The sequence below is a fragment of the Brachycentrus maculatus genome, unplaced genomic scaffold (assembly GCF_059751285.1).
Source record: "Brachycentrus maculatus isolate JH-2025_06_01 unplaced genomic scaffold, ASM5975128v1 h1tg000101l, whole genome shotgun sequence".
NCBI lineage: Eukaryota > Metazoa > Arthropoda > Insecta > Trichoptera > Brachycentridae > Brachycentrus > Brachycentrus maculatus.
In genome coordinates, this window is record NW_028280855.1 from 380,001 (window position 1) to 392,948 (window position 12,948).

General features: G+C 31.8%; 1 protein-coding gene across 1 annotated transcript in view; it reads right to left on the reverse strand.

Moving 5' to 3' along the window:
- Nucleotides 1–12,948, reverse strand: part of LOC148310324 (fatty acyl-CoA reductase wat-like) — a 50,108-nt gene that overhangs the window by 36,387 nt on the left and 773 nt on the right. The window lies entirely within an intron of this gene.

The following is a 12,948-nucleotide window of genomic DNA, read 5'->3' on the forward strand; positions in this document are numbered from 1 at the left end:
TAAAAAGATATGCTGCACAGTAGAAAGTTTAATAAGTGGCTTGATATTTATTTTGAATAAATTGTATTATATTTTAAAACTTTAAAAACGTTCTCCTGAAAAATCAAGTTTTTTGATTTATGACGTTCTTGAGTGAGTGAGCGATATATCTTTCCATAAAGTACCTTTTCAGATCATTTATTTTTGATCCCCGAATGGGTTTTATTTTATATATGTCAGGCAGCTGGTGAATTTAGGTATTGGTAATATAATTTAAGGACCAAGTATGAAGAGAAGATTGTTGCCAAATACAAATTGGTGTTGGATTCTGTTCTCTCTGCCAACCCTATAGGGATGGTTAGCAGAGCGATGGTTAGTCAGTTAGTCAGCATTGTTTTAAAGCCGAGGTCACTCAAAATCGTCATCGGCGCATTAAAAAAGTGCCACAATTTTGAAGACGTCATTCGTCATTCTTATGTTGACTGTTGTATGTAAGATTGGTGCTAAATTTGACAAGTGCGAGCAAACATATGACAATAATATGTGAAAACAGGAGAAAAGGACTGGAAAATCGTGATTTTACATCGACAATTCGTCAATGTTTGGTCAGTACTTCTACACGGAGTCGATACGTGGACATTCAAACGTGGACCCTCAAAATCAGTACCAGGAATTTTACAAATATTTATTAGTTGCCCTAGAAAATCCTCCTTGTCTTGTATCATAGTCCTTGTATTACAAGGATTTATAGCATATTTAACGAATTAATGTTCCTCAACTGTTTTTTACAAATATTTTATACTTGATTTATAACATTTTGAGTCTGTCCAAATACTTGTTCACAGAATCTGGATTATCTCCAATTACAGGAGTTATTTTCATATTATTTTTTGACATCTCATCAAAGATGAATATAAGTATTAAGTATCAAAGATAAGTAATTTGAGTTTATTTTTTTATTATGATTATTTAATTTTATTTATTCGGGAATTGTACAGCTTACATATAAAAAATATGATATAATAAACAATAGTTACATTATCAATAAAAGACGTTACATTACATAACAAAAAGTAGTTACGTTAAAAAAAGCCAATTAAACAATTCCACATTTATGTTATAAAACTATTAAAAAACATTCAAATAATAAAAAAGGGTATTATATAAAATAATAGATTTAGTAGGAAGGAGAAGGGGAATGATGATAGTATAAGAGTTTCTGCTTAATAAAAAGCTTCTTTACATCTCACCAATAGATGTCTCTAGTGAAGTTCTAGTGATTCAAGAACAAGGTTTCTAAATTGAATCATATACAATCATATACCTTCCAAGAATTCCGGAACCTCCAGTACGCTAGCTGACCATTACACCACGGAGGCGGAAGCACACATATATATGTACAAACGAAAAATCATCACTTTAAAATATGATCCTTGAACTGTTAATGACTCTCAAATTCAAGTCAAATTTTAACGAGCTAATTTTCTCTTAGCCTCAATTTCAGTGCAAAAGTTCAAACTTAAAATTCAAATGACTAAATTTCTCTTTTCAATGTATTTTTCCCGGAATTTGCGTCTAAATGTAACCGTGACCCCCAAAGCATCTCTATAAAACCATTTGAACTGAAATGATCTAATCGTCATATGGCAACATTCATGACCTAGTTCAAAATTTCATATTAAAAAAAAACTCTGCTTTACCCGTATCCAACCTTTATTTAATTCAAAGAATAATATCACCCATGTGCCAAAAAAACAAACCGGAAACATTCGCAAATTAATTCGTTGTGTTAGAAGAATTTCCCAAATTTTACAGTTGACAAAAGAGTGGATTAAAAATAGAAAAACAATTGTGTTTTTATTATTTACACAAATATTTCAACATTTTGAGTGTCTCCAAATACTTGTTCACAAAATCTGGATTATCTCCAATAACAGAAGTTATTTTCATATAATTTTTGACATCTGATCAAAGATGAAGAAAATGTCTGTAGTGAAGTTTAAGTGATTCGAGATCAAAGTTTTAAAATTGGTGCATATATATAGAACTTCCGAGAATTTGAGTGGTGTGGTTGTCAATAATGGGTAGAATTGGTAAATGTTACACGTATGTAAAGTGATCACTTAAACCAGCTTATGACGGTCGTCAGCCCCGTAAATGCCCAGACTTCCATATTCTTCTTCATCTTTGATGAGATGTCAAAAAATAATATATAAATATTTCAATTTCATACTATTTCTGTGAGCCTAAGCGGTTCATTATTAGAAAAAGGTATCAAATTTTGGTAAAGTGGGTTCGAACCGAGAAACTCTGACTTAAGAGTCCGCGACACTAACCACGGGACCACAACCCGACACTAATAAAACATATTATATACAATTTCAACATGAAATTAGATGTCATAAATTCTTATTTATGGTTTATTATCTCAAATATCAAAGAACTGTCAAAAATTAGACATTATAGTAAAACTAATTACTGTTGAAAATAAAGAATCTCGTCTCAAAAAAAGCTTACCCAAATCAACCACAGATACTGCCGCAAACTCACACATGAAGCGACGTGTGAATTATATGATATTCTGTTATTATTATATGAGTTCCAAAAAAAAAATAGTGAGGTTGTCAGTCATGCGTAGAATGGTGAATGTTACACGTTTGTTAAGTGATCACTTAAACCAGCCTATCAACGGTCGTAAGCCTTGAAAATGTCCATGTTCTTCTTCATCTATGTTGAGATGTCAGCATCACTGATTGTTACTTAAAATCTCCCGATTATCCTTTGAATGATATGAATGCGTCGAGATGCTTTTTTCTTGTATGAAAATCAAATCAACGAGCGGTAAAGAACAAAACCTGGATTTTTTTTGTCTGCCGCTGTGTTGTAATAGCTTCCGCACTGGAGGTCCCGGGTTCGATTCCCAGAGGGGAAAATAAATATGAGTGATTTAACACTCTAATATTTATTTAATATAACCCTAGACTGGCTCCTGAAGCACAGGAGATCAAGATAACACTGCATATAAGGATTCAACAACGTCATATATCAAAAATCGTCAGTTTTCAGTTGTGCATGTTTTCAGAATTCATAGGAAATGTACTTTATCCCAGCAAAACCGGCATATTTTAACTTAAAATTTACCCGCTACAGGGCAGAAAGTGTTGTTTTTGCGTTTTGAAGAAAAGGTATTGTTTTATTATTTTTTTTTAATGCACAAAATATTTTTCAAATTGAGAAAAAACCTTCAGGTTTTACCTAAAAAGATCTGTTGAGCAGTTTGCGTTTTGTAAAATAAAATAAAATAAATATTCAGCCACTTATTGAACTTTTAACTGTGCAACAAATCTTTTAACGTAAAACCTGAAGGTTTTATCCTCTATTTGAAAAATATTTAGTATATTTAAAAAAATAATTAAACAAACATTTTTCTTCAAAATGCAATAAATTTCTGCCCTTTAGCGGGTAAATATTAAATTAAAAATACGCCTCTTTTGATGGGATACAGTACTTTTTCTAAGCATTCCGAAAACACGATCAACTGAAAATCAACGATTTTTTAAATAAGAAGTTGTTGAAAGGAGTGAGCGATGTATCAAATTAATACAATTTTGCGGCTATTTGGAAAATGAATATCTCGGTGAAGGAAAGAGATATAGCAAAATCTGTGATTGTATATGATAGAGGCCAGTTATAAGAATGCTTTGAGCCGTGTTCCGCCAAACAGCCGCAACTTGAGTTACGGCTAGTTGCCTTAACACATTAGTATTTTCTTCAATGAATACGTCATTTCTCACAATTGCCAAGTCGAGCGATTACGACCTTTGTCGTTCGGGTGACGTCTTAAAAGGCAATATATTTATTTTATTAGTTTTCAAACGACTGTTGACCGCGGCTATTATTTGCGTCGTATTCTCGGGAGAAGATAGAAGTAACGATTATGCTTATTTCTCACTTACGGATGTTTTGCAGGAAATGTGTATTTGTGTTTGTCACACAGCTAACGAGAATACTCGCCTGAATCCGAGTTCTCAAGAAAATTGTCAATATTACATTTTCCTGCGTAATGTCGTGTTTAAAAAAAACAAGAGCTTGAATTACAGCAGAACCTTAATGATTCGGCCCTATATTATTCGGGTTCTGCTGCATCGCAGAAAATTTACAATCTGAAGTCATGTCAACTAAATACAAAGTAAAAATTGTTTTGTATCAGTTGATAGAATAAGTAGGTTAGGAGTCGTAACAATCGGCGGGTATGTATGAGGAGATGCATGAACGTGGAAGAGGCGAAGAATGTTTGCAAGGACAGAGTGGTGTGGCGCTCTATTCTCTCTGCCTACCCCTGCGGAGAAGGCGGAGAGAATAGAATTTTACATATATGTATTTTGAGACAAGTCATCCCTATGTCAAGTCTATGACGGTCGCAAACCCTATAAATTGCCAAGAGTTTCATATTCTTCTTCATCTGTATTGAAATGTCAAAAAATAATATAAATAAATATTATATTTATTATATTTTTCAACATTTTGAGTGTGAAAATCTCGAAACAAGTTGTGTTTATATTAATATCCTCAAAAGTGGTCTTTGGCAAGTATTTAATTATTTTTATTTTATCAATTAATTTTTTAATCATTCACAGATTTTTTGAGTCTACCAAGTTGTATTTTACGAAACATTCGATTGAAAATGCTACAACTAGGCGAAACAATTGTCACAATATTAATTTTTATGTGTTTTTGTTAATAAAATAGAACTTAGTAGACTCAAAAAAATTGTGTTTGATTTAACAAAAAAAAACTAACTAACCATCACGCCGCTTCTCCGCAGGGGTAGGCAGAGAGAATAGAGCGCTACACCACTCTGTCCTTGCAAACATTCTTCGCCTCTTCCACGTTTATGCATCTCCTCATACATACCCGCCGATTGTTACGACTCCTAACCTGACCACTTTCAAGTATTTGGCATACCTGATCGTGCCATGTTTTTCTCGGTCTTTTTTCCACTTACATTCGCCTCATAAATTTGTTTTACCGTTCCACATGTCCAAACCATCTCAACACACCTTTCTTAATTTTATCGATAATGCTTATCTCAGCTTTGCATTCCTTCCTTATTTCACTATTCGCACATCTATCATACATCGTTGATTTAAAAACTAATGCATAAATTAAAATGGAGTTAATTATATTGTTAAGATATTGTTGAGATTATATTGTTAATTTTTCTCCTTTTTTGTGTGTATATATTAGGTTAAAATGGTTAAAAAACAATAAAAAAATGTATGCAAAAAGAACTCCACCGACAAGACACACAAGGTGGCTTGGTGGGTCTCTGCAAAATAACTTTTTATTTTTATTTTTAATATATGTTAAAAATTGTGATTTATAAAAAAAAAAAAAAAAAAAATTAAACGCCAAATCAATATTTTTTTATATATATTTTAAACCAATCCCAATAATAGGAAGACATTGAAATCTCCATACAGATAAACTACGTTGAAAATGAATCACGAAACACTTTTCTCGTAAGCTGTGAGTGGATATTATGTAAGCGGCAGAGCAAACACCAGTTTTGGGTAACATGTCCGACGATACGGAACGACCCAAGGTAACTATATTGCAATATCGCGTTTACACTGAAGAGCCATACCTTCGCTTAATGAGAACTTCATTTGGGTTATGTTAACACCCTTGAACTCTCCTATTCATTCCCATGTTTACTTTCTTACTTCATACTTGTGTTTCATTTTTCATGTATGGCGTGTAGGTATACTTGTGTCTCTTTTTATGCGATAGATACGTTCCACGGGGAGTCGCATAAAAGGACTTGAACTACATACAAAACGAGGGGGATAGGTTCCATTATTTTTAGAAACAGCATAATTTTAAATCAATATGATAGAATGTACCACAAATCGCATAAAAAAAGTTTTTAACTTACTAACTAACTAACCATCACGCCGCTTTCCCGCAGGGGTAGGCAGAGAGGATTGAACGCCACACCACTCTGTCTTTACAAACATTTTTTGCCTCTTCTACATTCATGCATCTCCTCATACATACCCGACGATTATTACGACTCCTGACCCGGCCGCTTTCAAGTATTTGACATACCTGATTGTGCCAAGTTTTCCTCGGTGGTTCTCTGCTTCTTTTTCCAACTACATTCGCCTCATAAATTTGTTTAACCGTTCTTTCTTCACTCATACGCTCCACATGTCCAAACCATCTCAACACACCTTTCTTAATTTTATCGATAATGCTTATCTCAGCCTTACATTCTTTCCTTATACCATCATTCGAACATCTATCAAACATCGTTTTGCCACACATTCGTCTGAGGGATCGCATTTCGACTACATTAAGTCAGCTTTCATCCTTCTTTTGCCAACTCCACGCTTCGATTCCACACATAAGGGTTGGAACCAGAACTCCATTGTGTACTGCCAGTTTAGCTTCCGCTGATAAATTTTTATTTGCTAAAACTGATTTTAGTGCACCATTCACTCTGTTCCCAGCATTCACTCTCCTTTCTATGTCTTTATCAATCTTTCCATCCCTAGAAAACACTTTTTAAAAAAAGGTTTTTATAAAATCATAAAAATAAAAACCGAAGAGCTTTTTCCTTATTTAAATATCCACATATGGGAAATGGTTTTTGAGATACATTTTCAATCCAAATTACAAGTGCCTTTTCTTTTTTTCCCACAATAATCTCTTGAATACGATGTAAGATTTGAGTTTAACTTTGTGCCAGTGACACAAGCACACTTTAAAGGTTGTAATCTGCACTAGTCTAAATTTTAGATTTTATATGTGAATTCATATAAAAAAAGACTTGGACTGCATACAAAAATAAGGGATAGGTACCATTATATTTGAAAATTGCATAACTTCAAAATCGCATAAAAAAGATCAGCATAAAAACAGACCCAAGTGTACTCGGAATTGGTGTATTCTGAAGTCTGTTTGTTTATTGAAATGAAGTTTTGTCATATAAAGTATACATTTATTTCAAAATAAGCCCTGTAAATACCCATACTTCCAAATTCTTCTTCATCTATGTTGAGATGTAAAAGAGTAAAAATAACTCTAAAGTGGAAAAAACCCATATTTGTGAACAAGCATTTGGACACACTCAAAATGTTGTAAATAAAATAGCTGATATAAGCTGTATTAAAGAATAAAATCATACTTTCAGGCGTTTCTCATTATGTAAAGTAATCCGGTTAGGACTTTGCATACATCTAAATAAAAAGCTTTCCCAATGCAACATAGATGGCTGTTATGAACTCATATGTACTGTGTCATGAGATTGATCCATATAACAAGGAGTTCCAAAAAATTGAGCAGTGTGGTTGTCAATCATGGGTAGAATATAATATACTAAAGTCGATAAAGAGAGAATGACTTAAAAAATATATATGGCTAATGTGAGACTTGGCACGATCAGATCAATCAGAACCTAAAATCTAGCGGTTTCAAAAGTCTGCGTAATCGGAGGGCATTTATGACTAGATGCATGGGTGTGAAGGTAGCAGGAGTGTATGTCAGTACAGAAGAGTGTGGCATCGCATCCTTTCTACCTACCCCCGCGAGGAAACAGAGTGATGGTAGTAGTAGTATAAACTAAAAAACAAATAATATTAAAAAATAAAAAATAAAAATAAATACAATAATTGTATTAACCTGTTAGTATTCGGCTCAACACAGGCCATGCCTAAAGAGCCGTTATACGTATAGTAAATGTATATATCGCTCACTCCTTTCAAGAACGTCATAAATCAAAATACTTGATTTTTCAGGAGAACGTTTTTAAAGTTTAAAAATATAATACAATGTATTAAAAATAAATATCAAGCCACTTATTAAACTTTTTACTGTGCAACACATCTTTTTGGGTTAAACCTGAAGGTTTTTTCTCCATTTGAAAAATATTTAGTATATTTAAAAAAATAATGAAACAATAGCTTTTCATCAAAATGCAAAAACAACATTTTCTGCCCTGTAGCGGGTAAATATTAAGTTAAAAATATGCCGCTTTTGCTGGTATATAGAACATTTTCTGGGCATTCCGAAAACACGCACAACTCAAAATTCACGATTTTTGATTTATGACGTTCTTGAAAGGAGTGAGCGATATGAAATAAATATGTATCCATGAATGTATCTATGTATTTATGAAATAAATAAATAAATAAATAAAAAAACTAAATTCTAAGAACTAGTTATCTTTTACTGATACATATAGTTTTGAGGACAAGACAGAATGGTTACGACCCTCAGGAGTGAGGAATAATAGAATAAGAAGAAGAAGAAAGGATATAGTATAGTACAGAAAACCATAATTAAAGTTATCTTAAAAAAAAAACATATTTCCAACAAAATTATTCCCTAATATAGAATCCATTTATAAAAAAACCACAGTTTTTCAAATACTAAAGGGTGACAACTATTTAAATTTAACAAAAAATTTATCATCGAGATTCTCAAACGATTTTTCTACTCCGAAATGCAACACCAAGCAATTTCAGCAAAACTTTAAATATTTGGCAATCAAACATTTCAATAAACTCCCTAAAGAAATAAAAAAAAAGATGATATAAATATCCTTAAGAAAAAAATTAAAGCTCTACACATTTAAATCTTAAAAAAAATATAAAAAAACGATTGTATCTTTTATTATATAACATTAAACCACGAGTGTAAGTCCCTTTCCAAGCACAAGAGCACAGACTCTTTTATGGAGAGGCACAGCGAATCGAAATATAAAACTTCTCCATATGTATAAATGATTCAAATGTATTATCTTATAAATAAAAATGTAAATATATTAAATGAATAAAAAAAATAATAAAAAAATATTGAAATGGCTTCACTTCAACAAGCGCATATATTTCAATCTCTCACGCTACTTTATAATATTCTTCACAAACCCAATGCACCTATATATCTGGCTGAAAATTTTATATACCTCTCAGATCATGGACTATCACTCCGTTCTTCCCAAGAAAGGACACTTTCCATTCCTCGCCATAACACATCATTCTTCAGTAATTCCTTCTCTGTCCAAGCGGCCAGACTATGGAATGAATTACCTCTCCGCGTAAACAAATGCACCTTCTCTTATAACTTTTAAGAAACGTCTGAGACATTACTATCTATCATTAGAATCCTAACTGTCCATCAAACCTCCTCCCTCTACCTCCTTCCCTAAACTCCCTTTTTCCTTTGCCCTCTTTATTATCATCTTTTGTAATTTTTTTAAAATATTTTAATTTGTAATTTATGTTTTTTTTTAATGTTCAAATACTATCTACCCTCTGATTGCAAACAGATATATCGTAGTCGTACAGGAGAAAGTGACCAACTAACAAAACGCAAAATGTTTAGAAGGGCCATTCAAATCACTTTTGCTTTGCAAGAAAATAAATATCAATGCAGTTTGTTATTTTTAACAAGTCTATATATTATACTTCCAAGTTTAAAATCCTTTGGAATTTTTTCAGGGCAATATTAAGCTAATTATATTATTTTTTGACATCTCATCAAAGATGAAGAAGAATATGGAGGTCTAGGCATTTACGGGGCTTACGACCGTCATAGGCTGGTTTAAGTGATCACTTTAGACACGTGTAACATTCACCAATTCTACCCATTATTGACAACCACACTACTCAAATTCTTGGAAGTTCTATATATATGAACCAATTTAGAAACCTTGTTCATGAATCACTAGAACTTCACTAGAGACATCTATTGGTGAGATGTAAAGAAGCTTTTTATTAAGCAGAAACTCTTATATTAGTATGTGAGATCCGAATCCTGGATTATAATCACACACATGAGAAACGCCAGAAAATACCATTTTCATTTTTATTATTAAGCTTATAATTTGACCAGATAATTTATTTACAACATTTTGAGTGTGTCCAAATACTTGTTCACATGTGAACAAGTATTTGGACACACTCAAAATGTTGTAAGCTAGTTATATATCAAATAGTCAATGATCACTTTTTTGTAAAAAATGCACTTGGTCACTTTCTCCTGTACGACTACTATATATGGTATCAAACATTTTGATCAATATCAATAGTTTATTTTTCGTTGATAGAAACATTTTGATTCTTAGCAATAAGCCCGCCGATGTACTTAATTATTTTCTGTACATCAAGTAAAAATAAATAAATAAATGTTTGTACAAAGAGCGAATCAACGATGAGTTAAGAACGAAACCCGGTTGTAATATTCTTGTTAGTAGGAAACGTTTACATCAGTGTAAAGTCAATATTAGAACTTGATGTAATAGCTATTAAGGTAGGTGGTACCAAGATGCTTGATCAACGAAACAACAGAATAAAAGAATTTCTGACATGCGTCTCTATGGGCGTTTGTACACTATACGGAATTTTACCGTCCGGCACTTCAGTATGATAAAACGATTTACAGCATTTTGAGAGTGTCCAAATACGTGTTCACAAAATTTGGACCATGGAGGTAATCCAGATTTTGTGAACTAGTATTTGGACACACTCAAAATGTTGTAAATAAATTAACTGGTAAAATTATCAGCTAAAATAATAATAATGAAAATGATATTTTCTGGCGTTTCTCATGAGTGAGATTATAATCCAGGATTCGGACCTCACATACTAATATAAGAGTTTCTGCTAGTAAAAAAGCTTTTTTTCATCTCACCAATAGATGTCTTTAGTGAAGTTCTAGTGATTCAAGAACAAGGTTTCTAAATTGGTTTATATATATATATATAAAACTTCCAAGAATTTGAGTAGTGTGGTTGTCAATAATGGGTAGAATTGGTGAATGTGATACGTGTGAAAAGTGATCACTTAAACCACTCATTTTCTATAATGGATATGTGCTATGATGGATCGTGCATATATACCTGAAGACAACAGGATTTTTGCCATGGAGAAAAATAACAAAAATGAATGTTAAAAACAATGTTTAATTTTGTAATTTTTTTGTTTAAATATATAATAAAAACTGTGTCATTAAGTAACTGCTTATAACAAAATTATTTTGCAGTTTTTTTATTATTCTTTATTTTTTAATCCTGTGATTATATTTGTTTTAAAAAAATTATGTTTAAATTTAATATTCTTTTTTTACAAAAGTAAAATTTAATTCTCGTTTTCAAATAAATTAGAGTGTTAGATAAGTACAGTGGTAGTCAACCTTTTTTTAAAAGAAAACATGTTTATAAATGTAAACGTAATGTATATTTTTTAAGATAGGTATGATGAGATTGTTTGGAAACGTGGAGTAATTGAGTGATAGAAGAATGGCGATAAAGTAATTTAAATATATGTATGCGAGTGTTTTTTGTATACAATTTCACTCATGAATTACAAGATCAACCATAGTATCTTTAAACATAAAATGTGGATTCACTCACAAGTAAGTTTATGCAGGGGTGTGGATTCCATATAGGCAAAAAAACAGTGCCTATCCTAACATACATATAATAATGCAACCAGTACCTATCCTATTTTACTAAGCAGTATCAGCTTACCTTACTACCTACCTCTAATACCTACCCTAAATTATTCTCTGTGCACGACTAAAAAGCTAAAAAGCTTCACTGTTTAAGCCTAATTAGGGCTATAATAAATGGTGTTGTATAAGCCGTAGCTAGAATTCAGACACACTAGGACTGTATCGTAGTCGTACAGGAGAAAGTGACCAACTAACGCGACGTAAAATGTTCAGGAGGGCCATTTAAGACACCTTTGCTTGGCAAGAAAATAAACATCAATGCAGTTAGTCATTTTTAACAAGTCAATATATTATACTTCCAAGTTTTATTCCTTTGGGATTTTTTCAACAACGGCACACCAATACATTGTTAAAGACCCCTGACTTAAACCATGCAAATATAACATTTAAAAAATAATTAAAAATATTATTTCATTTTCACAAATTAGACTTCCTATGACGCGATGGGTCCTGAATTTTAGTAAAAAATTATGTAAAATATACAAGAGTATAAAAATTATTGCTCCAAACCAGAATTATTTCCATATTCATCTAAAAAATCTGCGTCATATGTAACCAGTAATTTAAACATAGTCTATTTAATTAAAAAATTATATATTAATGAAAAATTACGACTTCGCGAACGCTCTATGGATTTGTCAACAATGAAGAATTACGTATATTTTAATTTTATTAATTTTTTATACAGAAAAATTGAAAATATTATTATATATATAAATAAAAAAACAATTTTTCGGTTATTTCTTTTGCATATTAGCATAATCCTTTTTAAATTATTTGAAATATTTATTTTACACGATACAGCGACATGTTTTAGTAAATAATGTCCGCCTCCGTAGTGTAATGGACAGCACGCTCGGCTACCGTAGTGGAGGTCCTAGGTTCGATTCCCAGGGGGGGGTGAAATAAACAAAAGTTATTTTTTTCACTATAATAATAATAATTATTCACCCTGGACTGGTATCTGAAGCGGAGGGCTGATAACATTTCCTTCGTGTGTAAACAGTTGAGATAAAACTGCTTTATATGATGCAGTGCCCTATGCACCACCCGGTGCGGATAAGGGTATAAAAAAGAAATAATTAAGCTTTTTCTTCTAGCCTTGTATCGCACACTATGGTGCAGAAGGCACGGCATCAGACTGACCAGAGTTTAACGTTTTCGTTTTATATGTAAACTGAATGTTATCCATTATGCGGTTCAGTTGCCATTCAAGGGTAATATATAATAATAATAATAATACTAAGGGTAAATTATTCCTAATTTTAATCAGACATTTAAAAAATTTAAAAACATGTTTAATTAATAATAGTTATTTTATTGATAAAAAACAAACATTACAAAAAACTTATACCTCCCGATACTATAATACCCACCTACTCAGACTATATACATATATATATATAAATATATATATATATATATATATATATATATATATATATATAT